This window comes from Pan paniscus, chromosome 8 (assembly GCF_029289425.2).
Source record: "Pan paniscus chromosome 8, NHGRI_mPanPan1-v2.0_pri, whole genome shotgun sequence".
In the NCBI taxonomy this organism is placed as follows: Eukaryota; Metazoa; Chordata; class Mammalia; order Primates; family Hominidae; genus Pan; species Pan paniscus.
Window position 1 is genome coordinate 109,012,383 of NC_073257.2, and position 21,047 is coordinate 109,033,429.

The following is a 21,047-nucleotide window of genomic DNA, read 5'->3' on the forward strand; positions in this document are numbered from 1 at the left end:
AGAACCAATTTTCTCACTTCCATCACCCTAGAAGACATAATATTTGAATCCAGGCATCTCCCCATTGACAATAAGTGACAAGATGTTACACGATTTGAGTCAGGAAGTGTTCTAGTGTTGGAGACCCTTCCTCCTGGCTCTTGGATTGATACAGCACAGAGACTTCGACTCAGAAACATGTTTGACATGAATACGCCCCTTCCCAAGTCACTGAGCTGGGACCCGGCATGCAGGGAGTGGGTGAGGGGACCATCAGCCCCGCAGGGGAGGCACAGCAGGAGTGGTTCACCTGTGTGCAGCCAGCAAGAGGTGCATTGATTGTACAGCAATAATAAAGTTTTTGGCCGGGTACAGTGGCTCATGCCTGTAATCTCAACACTTTGGGAGGCCAAGGCAGGAGGATCACTTGAGGCCAGGAGTTCAAGTCCAGCCTGGCCAACATGGTGAAACCCTGTCTCTACAAAAAATACAAAAAAAAAGAAAAAAAATTAGCCAGGCATGGTGGCACACACCTGTAATCCCAGCTACTCGGGAGGCTGAAGCAGGAGAATCACTTTAACCCGGGAGGCAGAGGCTGCAGTGAGCCAAGATCGCACCACTGCACTACAGCCTGGGCAACAGCGAGACTCTGTCTCAAAAAAAAAAAAAATTAAAACAATAATTGTTATTCATTCATTAAAATAATGACCATAACAATAAAACCAATAATAAAAGTCAGTTCATTTTCATTAGCATCACACACTGGCAATTTTAAGGCATGTCAGTGATACAATACTGCTCCCCACCAAGGAGGGGCTCCCACTGCCACCCGTTGGTACGCCGCTGCCTCGGCCTTAGGTGACCACAAGGGCAAATGCCCTGGAAGCCACAGGGCTCCCTGGCTTGCTCAGGGAGGGGAGGAAAAGTGCTGCTGCGTATTTCTAGGGACGGTGCAGACGCAGGCCGGTTTGGGCCCCATGGGTATAGTCTGCCCACCTACAAGAGCAGAAAACAGTAAGGGAATGGACCTCTCTGTGCATCAATGAAGCTGAACCCCTTCCTGCTGGCACTGAGCCCTTAACATTGCCAGTGTCCCCAAGGGGACTGTGGAGGCCACCCAGCACTAGGGAGGGAGAGTAAATCCCAAAGGCACATTCAGAAGCCTCGCAAGGAGACCAGATACAGGTGGAAGAGAGTCATAGGCCCCCCCTGGGGACACAGATGGAGTGTCTGCAGAGAAGAATAGAGAGGGAGTCACCAGAACCAGCTTCCTGGCTCCTCTTCCTATTGGATGGAGCGCTCCTCCCCAGACAACCCAGAACACTGCTGCACTCACGCCCAGGACAACCTCTCGGGGAGCAGAAGGCTGTACTTACCTCTCCCCTCCTGGAAGCAAAACTTCTCTAGTTTCTCTTGCCAGCCAAAGAACCCCTAGTGGGGGAGCGCACACACAAAGGAAATCAGACCCGGGGGGAATTTAAACATGACCATGTTCGACCCTCTCTTCTGGCAGATGAAAAGAAAGCCCAGAGAGGTCAAGTGCCTTCTCTGGACTCACGCAGCTTGTTAGCTGGTGCTCTTCCCATCGCCCCCGCCCACCTTGCTGCTGGGAGCAATGTCGTGTCACAGAGCCATTGCACTCAGCAGGTTATGGATTTAGGGCCTGCCCTCCTCTGATAGCTGTGCCAGGGAGGATGTGCGCACATGCCTCCTGGCCTCAGACAGCAGCCTGGACTGGCTATGAGCAACCAAAGCATGGCCCCTGTACCAGGCAGCACCAGCCCTGCTCTGGGGGTGGATATGAGTTTGCATGTCTGGAGTGCTGAGCCACAACGCCTCTTGAGTCACAGTCAGTAAAACTAAATATCTCTCCCATGGTCTGATCACTGTTGGGACTGGCCTGGACTATCATTAAATTCAGGAGTGTCATGGATCTTGGAAAATACTAATTGCTCCTAACCCAGCTGGGATCCTGCCCTCAGGGTGATCCCTATTTTCCTGGGATCAAATGTCACTTCTCAAAGGGTGGTCGTGGACCGGCAGGGTCAGCCTCACCTGGCAGCTTGGACTAGCAGAACCAGGCTCCTCCTGAACCTACTGAATCAGGACCTGTATTGACACAAGATCCCAGGGTGATGATGATGCACGTTAAAACCTGTGAGGTGGCCGGGCACAGTGGATTATGCCTGTAATCCCAGCACTTTGGGAGGCTGAGGCAGGTAGATCACCTGAGGTCAGGAGTTCAAGACCAGCCTGGCCAACGTGGTGAAACCCTGTCTCTACTAAAAATACAAAAATTCCCAAGCATGGCAGCGAGCACCTGTAGTCCCAGCTACTTAGGAGGCTGAAGCAGGAGAGTCGCTTGAATCCAGGAGGCGGAGGCTGCAATGAGCCAAGATTGCACCATTGCACTCCAGTCTGGGCAACAGAATGAGTAAGACTCCGTCAAAAAAAAAAAAAAAAAAAAAGAAAGAAAGAAAAAAAAAGCTGTGAGGCACTGCGGGGAGGCGCTGCAGGGACACGCAAAGGTGACAACCTTAGAGACTGCCAAAGCTCACTCTGGACACCATCAGAGGCCATCGCAGACTGTCCTTCACAGGATGTGTGTGTGACATGCTGCCATGATCACTCTGTAACAGTGTCACGGGGTGGATGGGGGAGGCCTGGCTCAGCAGCAGCTCAGGGTACTGAGTCGTAGATGACAGCAAGCTCAATGTGCACTGTTGTGTGATGTCACAGTGCAGCCACCAGGTTGGGAGACCTGCTTATATACAGTATCCAGGGAGCACAAGGCCTGGGGGCCCACAAACCTGGGTCTGTATGCCCACTCTTCATTAGCAGCTCCAGGACCAAGTGCGGTCAGTTTTCTGGAACTCGTTTCCATATCTCCACTGTGATGTAAGGATGTGCATGGATCCTAAATGTGAGAAGCTGGCAATCACCAGGTCCCTGGCAGGTGCTCAGAGTCTGAGCTACCATCAAAATCAAGGGCACAGGGGGAGGCTAACTGCTTCTCTGAATACCCTAAGGGAGGCAGATCTAGGCCAGGTGACCAGGGTTTACAAGTCCCAGGACAGCAGGTTGGGCTTGGTACACGGAAGAACTGATGAGCAGCTTCAGTCATGCAGGTAAGACCGTATGGGCAGCTCTCCAATAGCAAGCATTCAGCAGGGATAGGTGCGAGTACATCAGGGAGTCCAGGAGAGGGCTGGCTGCATGCCTGGGAGGGGCAATGAGATGGGGAGTCGGGTGCTTCCTCATTTCTGCTGCTGTAAGGTAACGCCGCTGGCCTTCTCCAAGATCCAAACAGGATCTCTTGCTTCCCCTCTCTTTGCAGCAGGACAGATCAGGACAAAGCCATGCTGGAGTGGGGGCCACACATCTGCTGAAAACCCGTAACACTCTTTTTCCCAGCAGCAGCTTCCAAGCAACTCCTGAGGCCCTCCCACCGGCTAACCAGAAAGGAACCCACCATTGGTCTCCTTAGTAACGACTTCCAAGGCCCCTTGGTGAGGATTTTAACAAGCTTCCAGCTCTCTCCCCAAACTGCCTAATTTTTACAACAATCAGACTCCTTTTTTCTCCTCTAAACGTTTATTTTAGCACATCTGAAAAGCGCACAGTGTGATTTCCAGACCCAAGTTAGACAGCGATTTCTTCACAAAGTGCAACGCCCTCAATTAATGAACCCTCTGGGAATGAAGTACCTTCTAACAAAAACATTGTTCAAAATAAAGCTGGAAAAAAACCTCACACAGCCCCTAGGACAGAGATATGAGTGTTGTTGCCCAGTCACAACCATGACAAGGCGGTGTGGTTACACGGTAGGGTCAGAGGTGGGCAGTCTCCAGCCATTCCCAGCAGGTGACCTTGGCCAGTTACTTGACCTTCAACTTGGTTTCCTTGTCTGCAAGATGAGGATGATGACAGGCAACTCCCACGGCGGGAGTGCAGACTGCAGAACAGTCACTCATGCAGTAACTACCTGCTGAGCACCCCTGTGCATCAGGCGGCCTCGTTCCTGCGGCGGGGATACAGCAAGGAACACAGCCCTGCCCTGTGGAGCTCATATTCTGTGGGGTAGCGGGTGGAGGTGAGTACTACAGAGAAGAATCAAGCAGGTGAGGGGTAAAAGCACTGGGGGTGCCGAGTGGGAGTTACCTTTTTCTAGGTGGCGGGGAAGGCCTTTGATCAAAGACCTAAAGGAAGAAGGGAGTGAGCCCCATGGGTGTCTGGGAGAAAGAGTATTCTAGGCACAGAGAACAGTCAGTGCCAAGGTCCAGAAGCAGGAATATGCTTAGTGTTCATGGAAAAGCAAGGAGTCCAGGGTCGCTGGAGTGAGAAAGGGGAAAAGTAGTCAAGGGTAGGGACTTTGGATATCACTGTGATGAAGCAGTAGCCATCAGAGGGTTCCAAACAGAAGAGTGACCTACATTTAGAAAATGATGCACGTAAGGCAGTAGGAACATGCCTTGCATGTAGTAAGTGTTCAATTAACATCAGCAACTGTTATACACCTCAGTTTCTATCCGGTCACTCCACACACAAGCAAATGTACGTGCCCACTCAGAACCCTTCAATAACACCCCTCTGCCTACTGACACATCCCAGACCCTTCACTCTTGGATGCAAGCCCCTGTAACAAGGCCCAATCCACACCTCCAGCCCCCACCCCACCACACGTGCCCAGCTACAGCCTCCCTCTCCCTGAATCCACACATCTTCCCTCATCTTTGCTTTCACCTGTGCAAGTTCCTTCCTCCTCTCAGCACCTCCTGAAGTCCTACCCAACATCACAACCCATCTCAAAGGCCACCTCCTCCATGAATTCATCCCTCATGCATCCCCAGAGGGATGTCATGCCTCCCACGGATGGCCAAGCATGCTGGGTCACTCATGGATATATCTCATCCTTGACGCTGGTCTCATCTCCCCAGGAAACCCCACCTCCCACCCCTGTCACCACCCATGAGATGGTGACCTACCAAGCTTATCTGCGGGGCTTAGCCCCAGTGCTGAGTAGGCCACTTTTAAATTCAGCTGAATAACACCAATAAATGCACGACTCCTATTTGGCCCCCTCCATGCGACAGAGACCTGGCCGATACTCAGCCAAGATGCTGAGGGGGCAGAGCTGGCTTCTTCCAGTGTCCTAGGGACCAGCATAATTATAAATAGAAAGAAGGGGGGCATGCCCCTTCCTTAACATAAAAAAGTCAGCAGGAAAAATAAATCTGACGACCACTCAGTTCCATTCACCACCGTCTCTGAACATAGATGCAGGTAAGTTATTTGACAAGATAAAAACAGGTCATGATAAAGAAGATGAGGAGATTCAAAAACACACACAAAAAGGCTGAGCGGGGCTGCCTGGCCACACTCAAGCTCTTGCGTCTGCAGAAAGGGCACCTTGCACACATAAATGAGGACCCAGGAGCAGCAAGAACCAGATGAAAGGGAACCCAAGGCCCTCCTTGCCAAGTCAGTGGCAGGGAGCACTCTGGCTACATCGCAGGGGCCTCCAGTGACCGTGGTGTAATGAGAGCAGGGAACATAAATCACCATCCCTGTCTTTACAGAAAACATATTAAAGACTGCTGAACTCACACATGATTTTCTGAAGCGGGCAGAAGAGATGGCAGATCAAACCGGGGTCAGAATCTAGAAGATGACTGCCTAACCAGATGTGGATAAATCACAGGACCACAGGGCATCTCCGCAGGGTCTTAATTAAGGAACTTGAGGTGAAAATGGGGCCAGGACACATGGACATTGTTAGCCGTGGCCCCTCTGGAGGCCACAGGTAACAACATTTCAAGCCATTTCACCAGGTTAGCCTCAGCCCAGACCAAAACAGAGAAATTGACCAGCCAGAAAGACAACCATACCCGGAATCTGGTCCGGAGGCCTCTGCCAAGGGCACCATCAGGTGGATGCCAGGAAAGGCATGCAGGAGGTCAGGATGGGACAGAACCTCCAGGCAAGAAGGTCCCGCAGATGGTACCCATGGTGGGCATCCACTGGTTTTGGTTTGTTTTGTTTTTGTCTGCAGCTTCTGCTCACCCTACTTCCCAGGGACTTCCCAGTGGTAACCCCAGCTTTTGTCTGGAGATCCGCCCCTCCCCAACTCTGGTCTTGTGGTCAGGTGGAGATGACCAGCTCCAGGGCCAGCCCATCATTTGCCTGGCCATGGAGTCTAGTTCCAGATGGAAACAGAATCCCATCAAAGCCATTATGATGGTGTGAGACTTTTGAGGCAGAGGTTAACATCATTTCTGGGGGACTTGGAGGTAAGGCAAGGTCAGAGCTGGAGCTGCTGTAAACATCTTGGGACATGAATGAAGAACGGGAAAATCAGAAATCAGGCCTATGTGGAAGAGACTAGGGGAGGGAGAGAGACAGAGAGAATGAATGAATGAATGAATGAACAAATGAATGAATGAATGAAGCCTGGGCCCTCGTAGCATCATTTGAGCCCCTGATCAGGCCTCATCTGACTCAGGTCTGCCAGACTGCAAAGGAAGGAAGATAATCGGTACTTAGTGTTTATCGCCCGATGCAGTGCAAAAGTTATTTCATTTTGTCCCTGCAATAACCCTGGGAGGTAGGCTTATTTGGGGGAAATCTTTATTTGTAAATAAGGAAACAAATTAAAGTTTTTTTTTTTTTTTTTAAACTTGCCCAGTTAGGTCATTCACACATGGTGGAGACAGGAATCTACAGACCAGGGATCAGCTCCAAGGCTATGATCTTTGTGCTGTGCCGCTCTACCCCTGAGCAGACAGGCCAGAGGTCCAGAGAGGGCTGTGCTGGCAGAGTTCATACTTTGATAACTGAACCCTAGAGTAAGCCTGCCCTGGAAATGCCAGCTCAAGGGACTGACAGGCATAATGCTCTTTGGGAGAGAAATGCCACATCTGCAGCGACATGCATCCTAACACTGTCCAAGGACTGGGGAACCAGCGGAGGAGCAGCTGATAAGTGTCAAGGCACACAGTAATCCTGGGTAATCCATTCAGAGCTGGCAGTAATCTAAACTTTCTGTACAGCAGTGACTCTGAGCTATCAGTCGCAATGCAAGAGGGAGCCTTGAGGGTCCTCCAGGATGTTTGCCAAGGGCACAGGCCCAAAGCCAGAAAAGGTACCCAACAGGGATACCATCAGGGAAGATGTTGGAAACAAAAGATAAAGCACTCTACCTGGGGGAAGTACCCCAGCTGCAGGGGCCTCCTGGAGACATGCTCACCTGAGCTGGCTCATGTGCTGCTGAGGCTGGATGGAATGGCACATGGCAACATGCTTTGTCAACGGTAACGTGTTGTTATTTTAACTCTATGCTTAGTTTGTAAAGACTCACTCCCTCTCCTTTGTTAAATAAAACCCTCATCTCATCTCTCCCAGGGTAAGGCAGGGCAGCTGGTCAAGGGATGCCACCTCTATTCCCTGGGCCTCCCCTTCTCCCCAGAAACCTCACATCCTAACTGCATCACACGAGACCCCAAAGCTCTGCTGATTCCCCTTGACACTGGAGCCCTTTTGGTCATGGACCAATTCCTGTTCTCAAAGACCTTTCTCTTTATGCCATAGAGGACTACTTGAAGAATACTAAAGAAAAACATGCCACCATGCCCAGCTAATTTTTGGAAAAGGAAATTGCAAGGAAATGCACAAGCAGCTTCCCCAAAGGTCCGGCTGGGAAAGCTCAGGTCCTGCCTTGCTGAGGCCCTGCCAAGGCTCAAAGACCCTGCCCCACCCCCACGTGCTGCCCTTTGAGCTGTGAGTAGGGTGGAAGACAGGGAGCCAACCCATGGGGCCAGCTTCCTGGGGAGCTCAAGCAGGAGCCGGGCTGGGGACAGAGAGGTGCCACTCCTACTGCCCACCAACCACACTCGAGGCCCATGTCACCCACACAAAGGAGGAGAAGACAAACCGAGGGGTTGCCAACCTGTGGGCAGGACCAGCAGTGCTGCACAAAGAGAGATGAAAGGGGTGAGGCTCCGGTCCGGGGGCAAAAAGAATCCTAAGAGACACACACACGTGCCCAGCTCTTCCCTGCCCCGGGGTGTCTGCCCCAGCGTTCACTGCCTGAGCTGCCCTCCTTTCTTCCCATCTTCCCTCCCTTAGGAAGTCCTGTGACCCCTACCATCCTCCTCCTCTGTAGGGCTGGTTGTGCCCTCCCCTGGGGTGGCATCAGCACCCTGTGGGCGCCTCTGTGAGGACCTTCTGGAAGGTGCAGCAGGGGAGGTGGGTAGGAGGGTAGGCTCTCCTTGCTGCCTGGGTTTACATGCCAGCTTTGCCACTTCCTTTGTCACTTTAACCACATCACTTCACCTCTCCGTGCCTCAGTTTCCTCCTCTGTGAAAAAAGGAGAGTAACAGTGCTGAGGAGTGAATAAAATAGTTCCCAGGAAGCGCTTGGCTCATGCAGGAAATGTGAGCTTTCATGCTTTTAACTTGTCCTTTTCCTCCACCAAATCGAGAGTTCCAGAGGGCCCAGGCTCCGTGTGTCTGCAGTGCCCCCAGCACACCCCAATATCCACCTCCCCCATGGCAATGGTGGAGCAGCCACCCAATGGGGCCCTCACGAAAGGCCCAACATGGCATCGGCTGGTGGTTAAGAGCCACATTTGGCCAGGTGTGGTGGCTCATGCCTGTAATCCCAGCACTTTGGGAGGCCAAGGCAGTAGATCACAAGGTCAACAGATCAAGACCATCCTGGCCAACATGATGAAACCCTGTCTTTACTAAAAATACAAAAATTAGCTGGGCATGGTGGCATGTGCCTGTAGTCTCAGCTAGTCGGGAGGCTGAGGCAGAAGAATCGCTTGAACCTGGTAGGCAGAGGTTGCAGTGAGCTAAGATCGCGCCACTGCGCTCCAGCCTGGTGACAGAGTGAGTCTCAGTCTCAAAAAAAAAAAAAAAAGCCACACTCGGGACTCAGTGGTCCTGAGATCACACACGGGCCCAGGGTCGGAGTGCAGCGACAAAGGACAAGTTCCTTTACTTCTTGAGCTTCGGTTTCCTCATCTGTAAACATGAAATAAAAATCACAATCTAAAAAAATAAATAAAAAGCCAGGCACGGTGGCTCACACCTATAATCCCAGCACTTTGGGAAGCCAAGGTGGGAGGATCGCTTGAGGCCAGGAGTTCAAGACCAGCCTGGGTAACATAAAGAGACCTCATCTCCACCAAAAAGAAAAAGAAAAAAAAAAGCCAACCTCACAAGAGTTACAGTGAGAAATAGATGAAAAGACATTTCAAGAGCTTAGCACAATACCTGACACTTAGTAAGTCACAATAAATACAATGGATTTGTTTTTAGCGATAATGATGCCCGCACTCCTATCTGTAATGAGTAGAGAGTGCTCGGAGACCATCTGCAACCTCAGCTACTCTCTCCAGAGGTGCTTAAAGGAAGAAAGTAGGGCAGAAGGACTGCCTCCAAGATGTTCAGGGAGGAGAGGTGATCAGAAGAAGGTTCTGGAAACATCCCGACAGGAAACCTTCCCAGCGAGAAGCTGTGGGTTCCTGCCGCTCCCTGCATCTCTTGCTCTCTCTAACTCTGCCATCTTCCCTCTTCACCCCATTAGCCTTGTCAAACAGAGAGGAAGGGATGCAACGATGGAGTTTGTAAATTAACATTTCAAAGTAAATACTGGAAGAGTGCTGCCTGAGCCTTGGAGTGGCAGGTGCACAGAGGAGGGGTGAGGGGCGGGTCTGGCGTGTGTGCTCTCCACAGCTTTTGTGCCTGATCAGTCATCTCATTTCCCTTCTGTAGCACATTAAAGAGAAACATCGCCGACAAACCTCTCAGTCCCTGCCAAGCTGCTGGGTGCAAGCTGAGCCAGCAGGCAGACACAGCCCGGTCCTCCCGGCTCTTCTCTTGCAAACCTCCATTAAATGGGCCAGAAATTGAGGGGGAAAGAACACTGTATTCAGCTCAGTTTACTCATATACCACACCCAGGCAGTAGTTAGGACAGACCCTTAATGCCTTCCCAGAAGGGCCCAAACAGAGCAAAGGATCAATCCCTTATTCATTGACCCACTGTCCACCCAATAATCACTGAAACTAGATTTTACTTTTAAAATATTTGCTGGCTCCTTCTCTGCCTGTCATGGAATGAGGATATTCTGTGCCTGGGAAGAAGGAACAGAAACAATTCCACGGCTTGAAACCATATAGAGGTGCCAGCCCTTCACTCAATGCCTAATCAAAACAGTTCCGATGACAGAGCCTCTCCTCATAGGCTTTACATTTGCAAAATGACTTGCTAAGACCAAGTAGAGTTGATGCACGTGCCCATGACCTAGCAATTCCACTCCCAGGTATTCACCGAAGACGCTCTCCCAACTGTGCACCAGGAAGCACCTGCCAGGATGTTCCAAGCATTATTTGCACGGAAAAACCTGAAAACAAGCCAAATGCACACCAAAAGGAAAGTGGGCAAATCGTGGTAATGCCACATAATAGTGAAAAATGCATGAACCACAGTCCACATCATCATGGATGAATTTCAGAAATGTAATACTGAGTCCAAAAAAATAAAAAATAAAACCAGCCTCTTACAAAGGAATATACATAGTTTGGTTCCTTTATGAAAAAGTTAGAGAATAAGCAAAAGTTAAGCTAAGGCTTACATATATACATCTATGTAGCAACACCAAAAAGGAAATCAAGGAAGTTATAAACACAGAAGTCAGTAGAGAGGTTCCCTCTGGAGCTGAGGCTGGGGTTGGGTTGGAGAGGGCACGGGACCTTCCTGCAGCTTTGCTACGTTCTTTTGCTTAAGTTTGGTGGTGAATTCATGGATACTCATTTTATTATTATGCTTTGCCACTAACATATACATCAAGACACATTCTAAATTTTCTTTTGTTATCAAAAAATCATTTCTAAAGCATTATTTTCAAAAAGAGGGTTGGCCGGGCACAGTGGCTCATGCCTGTAATCCCAGCACTTTGGGATAAATCACCTGAGGTCAGGAGTTTGAGACCAGCTGGCCAACATGGTGAAACCCCATCTCTACTAAAAATATAAAAATTAGCCAGGCCTGGTGGCAGGCACCTGTAATCCCAGCTACTCAGGAGGCTGAGGCAGGAGAATTGCTTGAACCTGGGAGGCGGAGGTTGCAGTGAGCTGGGGTGGCACTACTGCACTCCAGCCTGGGTGTCAGAGCAAGACTCTGTCTCAAAAAAAAAAAGAAGAAAAGAAAAGAAAGAGGGCTGACCCTAATATAGGTAAGGACATCTGAAGGCAAAAAGGGACTCCAAATGCTTCAGATGCCCAGCCAAGAGTCCGAGTCATTAAAAACCACAGAGACAAATGAACAACAATAATAGCTGTATTCACTGAGTGTCCATCATGTCATCGACACACGCTAGAGTCTACAGAGATTATTCTAATTCTCACAGCCACTATGCAAGATGGGTGTCATTATAACCGTGGAAACTACAGCTCTGATAGGTGAAGTGACAAGGCCAGGGTCATCAAGCTGCTCCCGCCGCGGAGAAACCAAACACACCCTGTCTGTCCACGCCTACAAAGACTGCGTCTTTCCATGATGCCAAGCAGCCTCTCAAATATTTATAGACATAAATGGTGAATGAACCAAAGTGCAATTCAATCCAACACATATTTATAAATATTTATAACCAAATGTTTTGCTTTGATAATGCCTATTCTCTGAAGCGCCTGGCGTCAGACAAACAGGGCTTTTGCTGCGGGAGCCTGCTGCAGCTCACCTGGGAGCATTCACTCGTTTCCATGAACACACGCTTATGTCTGCGCTCACATCCGTACCCAGATGGCCCACCGCCCTGTTACTCATCGTCTTCAATTTAACACACCGTGAAAATAAGACTCGGGTGTCCAGGGACCACAGGATGCTGTTTGTGAGGGAATTTGTGCCTCTCTGCTGCCTAAAATCTGCCAGAGGCTCCCCATCACTTTCAGGATTAAAGCCAAGCCCCTCAGCAGAATGGCATGTCCTGGCTGAACGTGCCGAGCTTGCCCCTTCCCACTCACACCCGCACCCTGACCTGACAGCTCGGCTCCATTTGCGGGTTCTCAAACTTATCACGTTCCCTTCGCTGTCCAAGGCTACACAGGCTGTTCCCCCTGTCCTTCCCTTCGTCACCTCTCTCTTGGCCTAGCTAAGGTCTCCTGGACCCTCAGAGCCCAGCAATGATGCCCCTTCCTCTAGGGAGCCTCTGCCAAGCTTCACTGCCAAGCTCCACCACTCCCTGACAGAGCGCCCTGTGATACTCACCCCTCGGCATCCACCACTCCCTGACAGAGCGCCCTGTGGTACTCACCCCTCAGCACCAGCTCTCTCTGTTTTCTTCTCCATCCTCCCATGGTTCTGAGCTCCCCTTTCTGCATCCACAGCCTGTAGGCTGGGAGACATGAATTCAGAGCATGCTACAAATAAATGTGTGTGTCTCCTGGGCCTCAGGTCCCAGGACCACATAAAGCAATGGGCCAGGACAGATAATCCTCACTCATGGGCAGGACCTGTGCTGAGCCTTCACAGCACTATCCAATTTGATCTTCACAACCACACTATGAGGTACTACCATCCCCATTTCACAGATGAGGCAATTGAGATTTAGAAAAGTCCAGTATCAGGAACAAAACCACATAATCTGTAACCCAAAACTCTTTGATTCCAAAGCCCATGATTTGTTATTAATTTGTTTTTTGTTTTGTTTTGTTTTTTTGAGGCAGGGTCTCACTCTGTCACCCAGGCTGGAGTGCAGTGGCACAATCTCTTCAACCTCTGCCCCTTGGCTCAAGCAATCTTCCCACCTCAGCCTCCCAAGCAGCTGGGTCCACAGGAACATGTCACTGTACCCAGCTAATGTTTGTATTTTTTGTAGAGACAGGGTTTCACCATGTTGCTCAGGCTGGTTTCAAACTCCCGGGCTCAAGCAATCCTCCCACCTCGGCCTTTCAAAGCGCTGGGATTACAGGCATGAGCCACCACGTCCAGTTATTAAATGTTTTAAATAAGCAATTGGATGCCACTAGAATCTTGAAATCAGAGGACTTTAGACCTGAAAGGTATCTTGGAAAGCAATATCAAATTTAGTGGTCATTTTTGTGTCCCTGATCATTTTTTCTAATCATCTACAAAGATGCATTAATTGATTATAATTATATATAATTTGATATACAGCCTCTTGCAACGTCAAAGGATTTTCCATCTGAATCAGCTCTTCTGAACATTTTTCTTTCTTTTTTTGGGTTTTGTTTCTGTTTTTGTTTTTGAGATGGAGTTTCAATCTTGTTGCCCAGGCTGGAGTGCAGTGGCACTGCACCCTCTGCCTCCCAGGTTCAAGCGACTGTCCTGCCTCAGCCTCCCAAGAAGCTGGGATTACAGGCGTGTACCACCACACCCGGCTAATTTTGTATTTTTAATAGAGAGGGGGTTTCACTATGCTGGTCAGGCTTGTCTTAAACTCCTGACCTCAGGTGATCCACCCACCTCAGCCTCCCAAAGTGCTGGGATTACAGGCATGAGCCACCATGCTCAGCCCCGAACATTTTTCTTTTAGGTTTTTTTTTTTTCTTGACGGAGTTTTGCTCCTGTTGCCCAGGCTGGAGTGCAATGGTGCGATCTTAGCTCACTGCAACCTCCGCCTCCTGGGTTCAAGAGTTTCTCCTGCCTCAGCCTCCTGAGTAGCTGGGATTACAGGCATGCACCACCATGCCCAGCTAATTTTGTATGTTTAGTAGAGACGGGGTTTCTCCATGTTGGTCAGTCAGGCTGATCTCGAACTCCTGACCTCAGGTGATACGCTCGCCTCGGCCTCCCAAAGTGCTGGGATTACAGGCGTGAGCCCGGCCTCTTTTAAGATTTTTAAGGTGAATTTTATGGGTCTTCCAAAGGGTGGCCTGACCTGGTATAAAGACATGCCCACGGTCACAAGGAGAGTCTTACTATACTCCCAGGCGGGGCAGGGGTGGGAGTGAGGCATTGAGGGGAAGACATCCACCCCGCTACCAGGTGCCTGAAGCCACTCCAGCTCTCCCAGCCCCTCAGGATACTCAGGGACTGTCCTAGCAAGGCAGGAAGTGAGGACAAGGGACCCAGCAAAGGAGCACCCACCTGCCCAGCTTCTGACCACGTCACAGTGTAACTGTCTATGGTGGTAATGTTACAAGCCAGGGGAGCAAAGGACAATTCACCGCAACACTTAGGTTCAACATGGAGCAGCCACGGAGGCCCCGAGTCCTCTCAGAAGCACCGACTCCCACTCTGGGGCCTGCCTACGGGAGGCCAGCCGGTGGAAAGGGAGCCCAAGTGAACATAGAAACAGCAGAGGGAATTATTGCACATTCTGAAGTCTTCCTAGTAAGATCAAAAGTACAGGCTGGGTGCAGCAGATCACACCTATAATCCCAGCACTTTGGGAGGCCAAGGCAGGAGGATCATTTGAGGCCAGGAGTTCAAGACTAGCCTGGGAAACAAGACCAGCCTGGGCAACAAAAATTTTTTAATTAATTGGGTGTGGTGATGCACACTTGTAGTCCCAGAGTCCCAGCTACTCTGGAGCCTGAGGTGGGAGGATCAGTTGAGCCCAAGAGGTTGAGGCTGCAGTGAGCCATGACTGCACCACTGCACTCCAGCCTGGTGACAAAGTGAGACCCTGTCTCAGACAGAAAAAAAAAAAGTCCAAAGTAGGTGATGGAGTCATCTACCTGGATACTTAGAGTCATCCCTTAGCTCAAGGAAGAGTCCTAAGGAAGCTCATCTCCCTAGCCTTCTCAAATCAAAAAATAAAAATAAAAATCCAAGCCCTCACTAGCTGTGTGATGTTGGGCAAATTCTTGGCTACTCTGAATTTCAGTTTCCTCCTCTATGACAATGGGGATAATAATAATTCCAGCCTCATAAATTTGTTGAGAGGATTCCATAAGATAATGATGGAAAACCCTTAGCACATGATAAATGGCACCTCATGCTGTTGTGACGATTCCTGCCGTTACCCATGACAGTCTCTGCTGTCTGTCTTGTTCACCATCAGTGCCTGGTGTCAGAGTAGATGCTCAGCAAATAGCAGTGACCTGGCAGAGCACAAAAGGGTCTTTCCCATTGCGACATCAGAGGCCATGTGAGCTTCAAGGAAACATTTGGATCATGTAGTTTGAAGGCTGGCCCAGTGCAGGGGCCCCTTCCTGGCTTCCCCGTAAGGTTGGTTTAGAGATTGCCCACCTGGGCTCTGCTTGACCTCGCCCAGGGCCAGAGAGCTCACTAATGCTTGAGGCTCAACATCCACTCCCAGCCTGCTATTCCTTGGAATTGCCCTGAGACCTTCCTGCTGGTACTTATCCTGCTTCTTCTGGAGAACAGAGAGTAAGCCCACTCATTCCCATGGCCCACATCCATGCCTTCAAATCCTCTCAGCAGCTCTGGAGACCTGAAACCTCTCCAGTTTCTTCACTGACCCCTCACAGGTCCGGGGGCCAGTTCTGGGTGCCTGTAAGTTTGCAAATGTTCTCTGGAGATGAGAAGCCTGGAGCCAGGCACCACAGTCCGAGAAAGGTGTTCCCAGCAGCCCTCAGCTCCCTGATGGCTCTCACTGACCTGGTCTTCCAGGCCTGGAAGAGCCCTGGGCATCCTGACCCCTGAGTCCCTCCTATCTTTCTGTCACTGGGTCATTGCTGAGGGGAGGCTCAACAGCAACTGCAGCACTGGGCACCTGGGCATCCTGGGTCCTTCTGTAGAAATCCAGTCGCCACCTATGAGCCACCCGGCCTTCTCACTGTACTGTGAAAATGGTGTTTCTCTGCCCTTCCTTCTGAGGAGCCAAGGCTCAGAAAGGAAGCCTGTGTCAGATTCCAAGTCTTTTGAAAGCAAAGAAAACATAGACTCCTCCCAGGAGGACTGGGGCACCAGGGATAAAGGGAACCTTCCCATAAGATCAAAGTGCTCTGTCCTTGATGGGCAGAGTATGAGAAGCAGGGGGCCGAGTTGACAGAGCACAGGCTCTGGAGTGAAACCTTCATCCAAGCCTTGGTTGTGCCAGTTCACCTGCTGTGTGACCTTGGGCAAGTTGCCTGACCTCTCTGAGCTTAATGTAAAAGTAGAATCAACAAAATACATTTCACGGGCTGTTGAAAGATGAGAATGAAATAATATATGGAGAGTCCTGGTGGCAGCCTGGGTCAGACAGGTACTGAATAAGTCTTCAATTATGATGAGGAAGGAGGAAGAGGAGGAGGAGGCAGCAGTAGGAGAGGAGAAAGAGAAGGAGGAGAGAGAGAAATAATAATTCAAATAATTCATCCCCACCCCACTTCACCTCCTCCCTCCAGCTAGAGAAGACCATCTCCTGAGCTAGCCGAAGCCCACTGCAAGGATTCCAGGTTCTTCCTCCTTAGGGCCTGTCCGGAGCCCTGGGGTCAACACTGCTTTCCCAGCTTCCCCAGAGGAGGGAAGAGTGGAGGCTGCTGGTGAGGAGCACCCCCTACCCACAGGTCTAGCCCGGCATCCTGGGCCTCCTCCCTGAGCTGCTGACCAGGAGCCCATCCTGTCTCCTCTATGCCTGGCGGGCAGTGGGGTTTCTGTCCCTGGTCCAGCTCATTTCAGGAGGCAGTGGGGCTGGGGGCTGGGCATCCTGCCCAATTAACACTCTCAAGAATGCCAGCGAAGCAGCTGCCATGCAGTCGGGCTCCCCAGGGAGAGGGGCCCAGGTGTTCCTGCCTCCTCTCTGGTGCAGGCTGGGGGTGGGAGAGCCTGTCACCAGGCCTGGTCCTCACCCCAGAGCATCTGGGCTTCCTCTGTAGGAGTGGGGAGCATCTGGCAGCCCACATCCCCTCCATCCCCAGCCCACCATGGAAACGAGAGGACGGATGGGCTCTGGAGCTCCAAAGACCTGGGATTCACTCCTGCCCGCCCCCTCCTTCCACCCGTCAGCTTGCTACCTGTCTGTGAAATGACAACACACTCTGCTGCCCACTGTTGTGAGGTAACAGGAAAGTATATGGCTTGGAACTTGGTCCACAGTCAGTACCCAACACTGTTTTCTCTCCCTCCCTCCCCATCCCTAACTACAGTGGGTGGCAGAGACATGCCAATACCTTGCTTCATAGAGAGAGGAGAAAATGAAATCAGAAATAAAAGCAATTTTTTCTCTGTGTTTCTACGAGCAGAGACTTAGAAAAACACTTGACATGAAGAGACATGTTCCAGGGACATGAGTTCCGACATCAAGGAGCCCAACCCTGAAAGATCTGAGAATAAAGCATGTGAAGTGGGTGTCCAAAGAGCAAAGCAGGTAAATTTAAAAAAATTACAGGGAGATGAAGGACTAAGAACAACGTCTATTAAATAATTATAAGGAAAGATAACTTCCTGTCTCTAATAACTTATTTGCTTGGAAAATTTGCTCCAAACATACTCTCCATGTCGATATTTGCTTGATGTTTGCTTGCATTTAGCTAGCATAATAAAGGTGTTTGTCTTCATGTTAACAACTAAAAAAAGGGATATGACTATTCAAGGTTATAAATCCACAAGGGTGTGGATTTCCAGGAACAACCCTTGAGGCTCTATAGCATACTACTGCCACCTGGTGACAGTGTACCTAAATTGGAGGGGTAGAATTTGAGAGTATATAAATAATCTCTTTGGTTGCTGAGTCTGAAAAAGTCCATGAGGCTCGGGCCATGCAAGTGACCCACATGCAAGTCACTCAGTTACCAGCAACTATTTTGAAAAATCAGTGAACTAAGATCCACTTCTGGCTCTCCCTGAGGACAACTCATTTCCGAGTTACAACCTGAGTTCCTTCTCTGTGAATGGAGGGGCCTAAAAGACCTCTGAAGTCACTACCAGCTCTTATATTTGAATGTTCTGTAAATGTGTCTCAGAATGAAAGCTCAGTGAATACATTTCAGAAACCCCACGGGGATCTGTCAAAATGCAGAGTTCTGGTTCCAGCCTCAGATTCTCAATAAGAAGGTCAGGGGTAAGGCTCTGAAATCTACATTTTTTAATAAACATGTTCCTCATTCTCTAGTGTTTGAGCATGGCTATTCCAAATCTTTGCATTTACTATTTAAGATTCTACTTTATTAAATTGAGACGTTCTGAGGTGTCTGGCCCCATCACAGTACGCTCACATTTCCTGAGGGCCTGAATATCACATAATACTCAGTGCAGCTTTACAAGGACTATATGGTATAAGAAGGTTTTAGGCCCATTTTGCTGATGGGGAAATTGAGATTCAAAAAGGTGACACGAGCAGCCCGAGGTCACAGGCTGCGTAAGCTGGAGCTGGGTTTGAACCCTCAGCTTTGGGATGCCCACGAACTTCCCAAAGAACGCAGGGCCTTCAGGACTTTGTCCTCCACTTCTTGGCGCAGCAGGACTTGGGGCACTGACCTAGCCATGGAGTTAGAGCCCACTCCCCACTTCTAAGGGCTTTCTGCAGGCTTCGGGCACACTCCAGACTCCAGCCCATGCATCTCTTGGCCTCCCTTGGCATCTCCTGTGCCACCCATCAAAGCGCTCCTCTATCTCCAAAATGGCCGTCGTAGGTTCTGACCTTCAATAGAAAAGGCGAAGGTATGACCAAACCTGTTCTCACCTCTTCTGCCCAGGAGAACACACATTCTTAAGGGGGAAGGAAACAAGGCTCGTCTTTCCTGTGAGTGCTGCTTCCACTTAAAAGACATACCGAATGATTCAAACCCAACTCTGTCATACACTAGCCATGTAACCTTGGGCAAGTTACTTAACCTCTCTGAACTATACATAATTTCCTCACCAGAAAAAATGGGGATAAAAGAATCCTCTCTTATAGGATTGCTGTGGGGATTAAATGAGACAGTACATATAAAATGTTAGCCATGACGACTGGGATATAGTAAGTGCCCAATAAATTATAGCTAAAAAACAAAAGGCATACACACACATGCACAACATATGGCTTGGAGAGAAACGGAAATACATCCCTGCTCTGACATGTCTGTTTCACTCAGACATGCACAACGTGACCCGGAAGCTGGAAGTTTCCACGCAGCCCAGCAGCGATGGGCCATTCAGGCAGGCACTGCCTGGGGTCTCTTGTGTTCCCCTGGAGGGGCAGTGTTCTAGCCTGGGAAACGGGTGTCTGGCTAAAGTCAAAATTAGGAAGAATTCTCCGTCCTCACCACCCCTCTTACCTTCCTGTAAACCCATGGGAAACTCCTCAGGGAACCCCACCCTCACAGGAAGGTCAGGGGTCAACTCATCGCCATCCTATTGGCACAGAAATGGTGGGCAGATCCCCCTTCCCCGATCCTCCCAGGTGGGAAGTGGGTTTATTTCTCTTTTAATGGAAAGGGGCGGGGGAAGCTAGTGGGTCTGGCCAGCCTGGCTGCTGCCTCCGTGTTCTTCAATTACAGGGACAAAATGATTTGATGCAGGAACCAAGCCGACATCTGGGTTCCAGTTAGCATCTGACATGGGGCCTTGCTAATTAATCTGGAAACATGAATTCACAATGGCTCAAATCCGAGCGCAGTCAGGGAGAAAGCCAGCTGATGGGCCGTGAACAGAAGGTGGGGTGCGACGGGGCGGTGCGAGGAGGTCATCGGGAGGGTCTGGGAGGACTCAGGAGACGGCGCCTTGGGTTCACCCGTCCTCCCTGGCTTTGCATCTGACCCCCAGGGACAGGCAGGAGGTGGCTCAGCAGCGGTGGGGAGGGCCCCGGTGGACGCCCACTCTGTGTTGGCAGCCAGCGAGGAAGACAAAGGGACTCAAACATTTCACCCCATCAGCTAGATCAGTCCCTTCGTTCTCACCTGGAGCAAATATGCCCAATGTTGGCAGATTGGCCCATCTTCCTGGGGCTTCCAATTCTTCCTCACTTAGTCTTGAAAGTTTAGGAGGAAATACATATTTTTTTTCCAAAGGGATATATATATATATATATATATATGTATATGTATATAGATTCAAAAGTACTTATCCATTTAACAAACATTTATCTGTCAGTTACCTTCTAGTTGAGCCTTTATTGGGCACCATCCATAGAGCTAAGAGTTTTACAACATTACGACATTTAATCCTTATGAATACCCAAAGAAGTTTTAGCTCCATTTTACAGTTGAGCAAAACAGGACTCAGAGAGGTTAAACTAGTTGCCTAGGACTGCACAGCTAGTAAGTGCAGGGTCAGATTCAGCCCAGGGTTGGGCAAGAAGACAGTGTGCCAGGCCCGCTCCCCACAGCCACTTCCCTGTGACTGTTGAGCTCATCCCCAGCTGCCCAAATGAGTCCCAAACGGCTTTGGGGCTCTGTGAGAAAGGAGGGGCCGCAAGTGAGCAGACCCCACCCTCCTTTCCAATGTCTGCTTTACATCTCCGGTGCCCTGTGAGATTTACTTGAATACACAGGACTGTTGTCTGAAAAGTGTGTGTCCTCCTGATTCAAATCCACTCCCATTTCACAGTCAAAGAAACAAAACTCCAGGCAGGCTCAAGGACTTGTGTCGGGGTACCGGAGCCGAAACGCAGTTTCCTGACTCGCAATGCTGCTTCACACCGTGTGCACGGGCGGCTCTGAGCGGCGGCGCAGTCCTTCCTGGCTCCACATTTTCACAGGCTTTGCATCCTGCTGAGGGTGCGGGCTAAGTCACCCACCCTCTCTGTGCCTCCTCCTAGGATGTTGATGATGCTAAGCGGCCGACACCTCCGGAAGAGTTCAGCACAGTGCTTGGCACACAGCAAGTGCTCAGTAAATATTAGCTATTCTCATCACTTTGCCTCACTGCTCCATGGTAGTAAGACAAAGGCCCCTATCACCCACTGGACTCTGACTCTCTCTCCCTACCCTACGGGAGAAGCTGCCTGAAATGAGAGCCGATCCAAATAAAATGCTTACAATGGTTCCTGCCACATAGAAGGGTTCATTCAAGCTTGGCTAATATTGTCATGACTATTACTATATTACCTGGACCGCCTTCTCTCTCCCGGCTCTGTCCCACCAAAACTATTAGATGTCAAGACGGTCTCCCTGGCCTGGAAGTGCCAGCATCTCACACCTCTCTCCAGGCTGACAGTTGGCACTACTT

The 21,047-nt window shown here is 50.1% G+C and overlaps 1 protein-coding gene and 1 long non-coding RNA gene across 3 annotated transcripts in view; one reads left to right on the forward strand and one right to left on the reverse strand.

The window, feature by feature from the left end:
- Nucleotides 1-21,047, reverse strand: part of SLIT1 (slit guidance ligand 1) — a 187,712-nt gene that overhangs the window by 101,654 nt on the left and 65,011 nt on the right. The window lies entirely within an intron of this gene.
- LOC130540556 (uncharacterized) lies at nt 1,451-15,596 on the forward strand. Its single transcript, XR_008954546.2, has 4 exons — nt 1,451-3,107; nt 3,317-3,488; nt 3,583-4,072; nt 5,559-15,596. It is a non-coding gene; the product is annotated as an uncharacterized LOC130540556 (long non-coding RNA).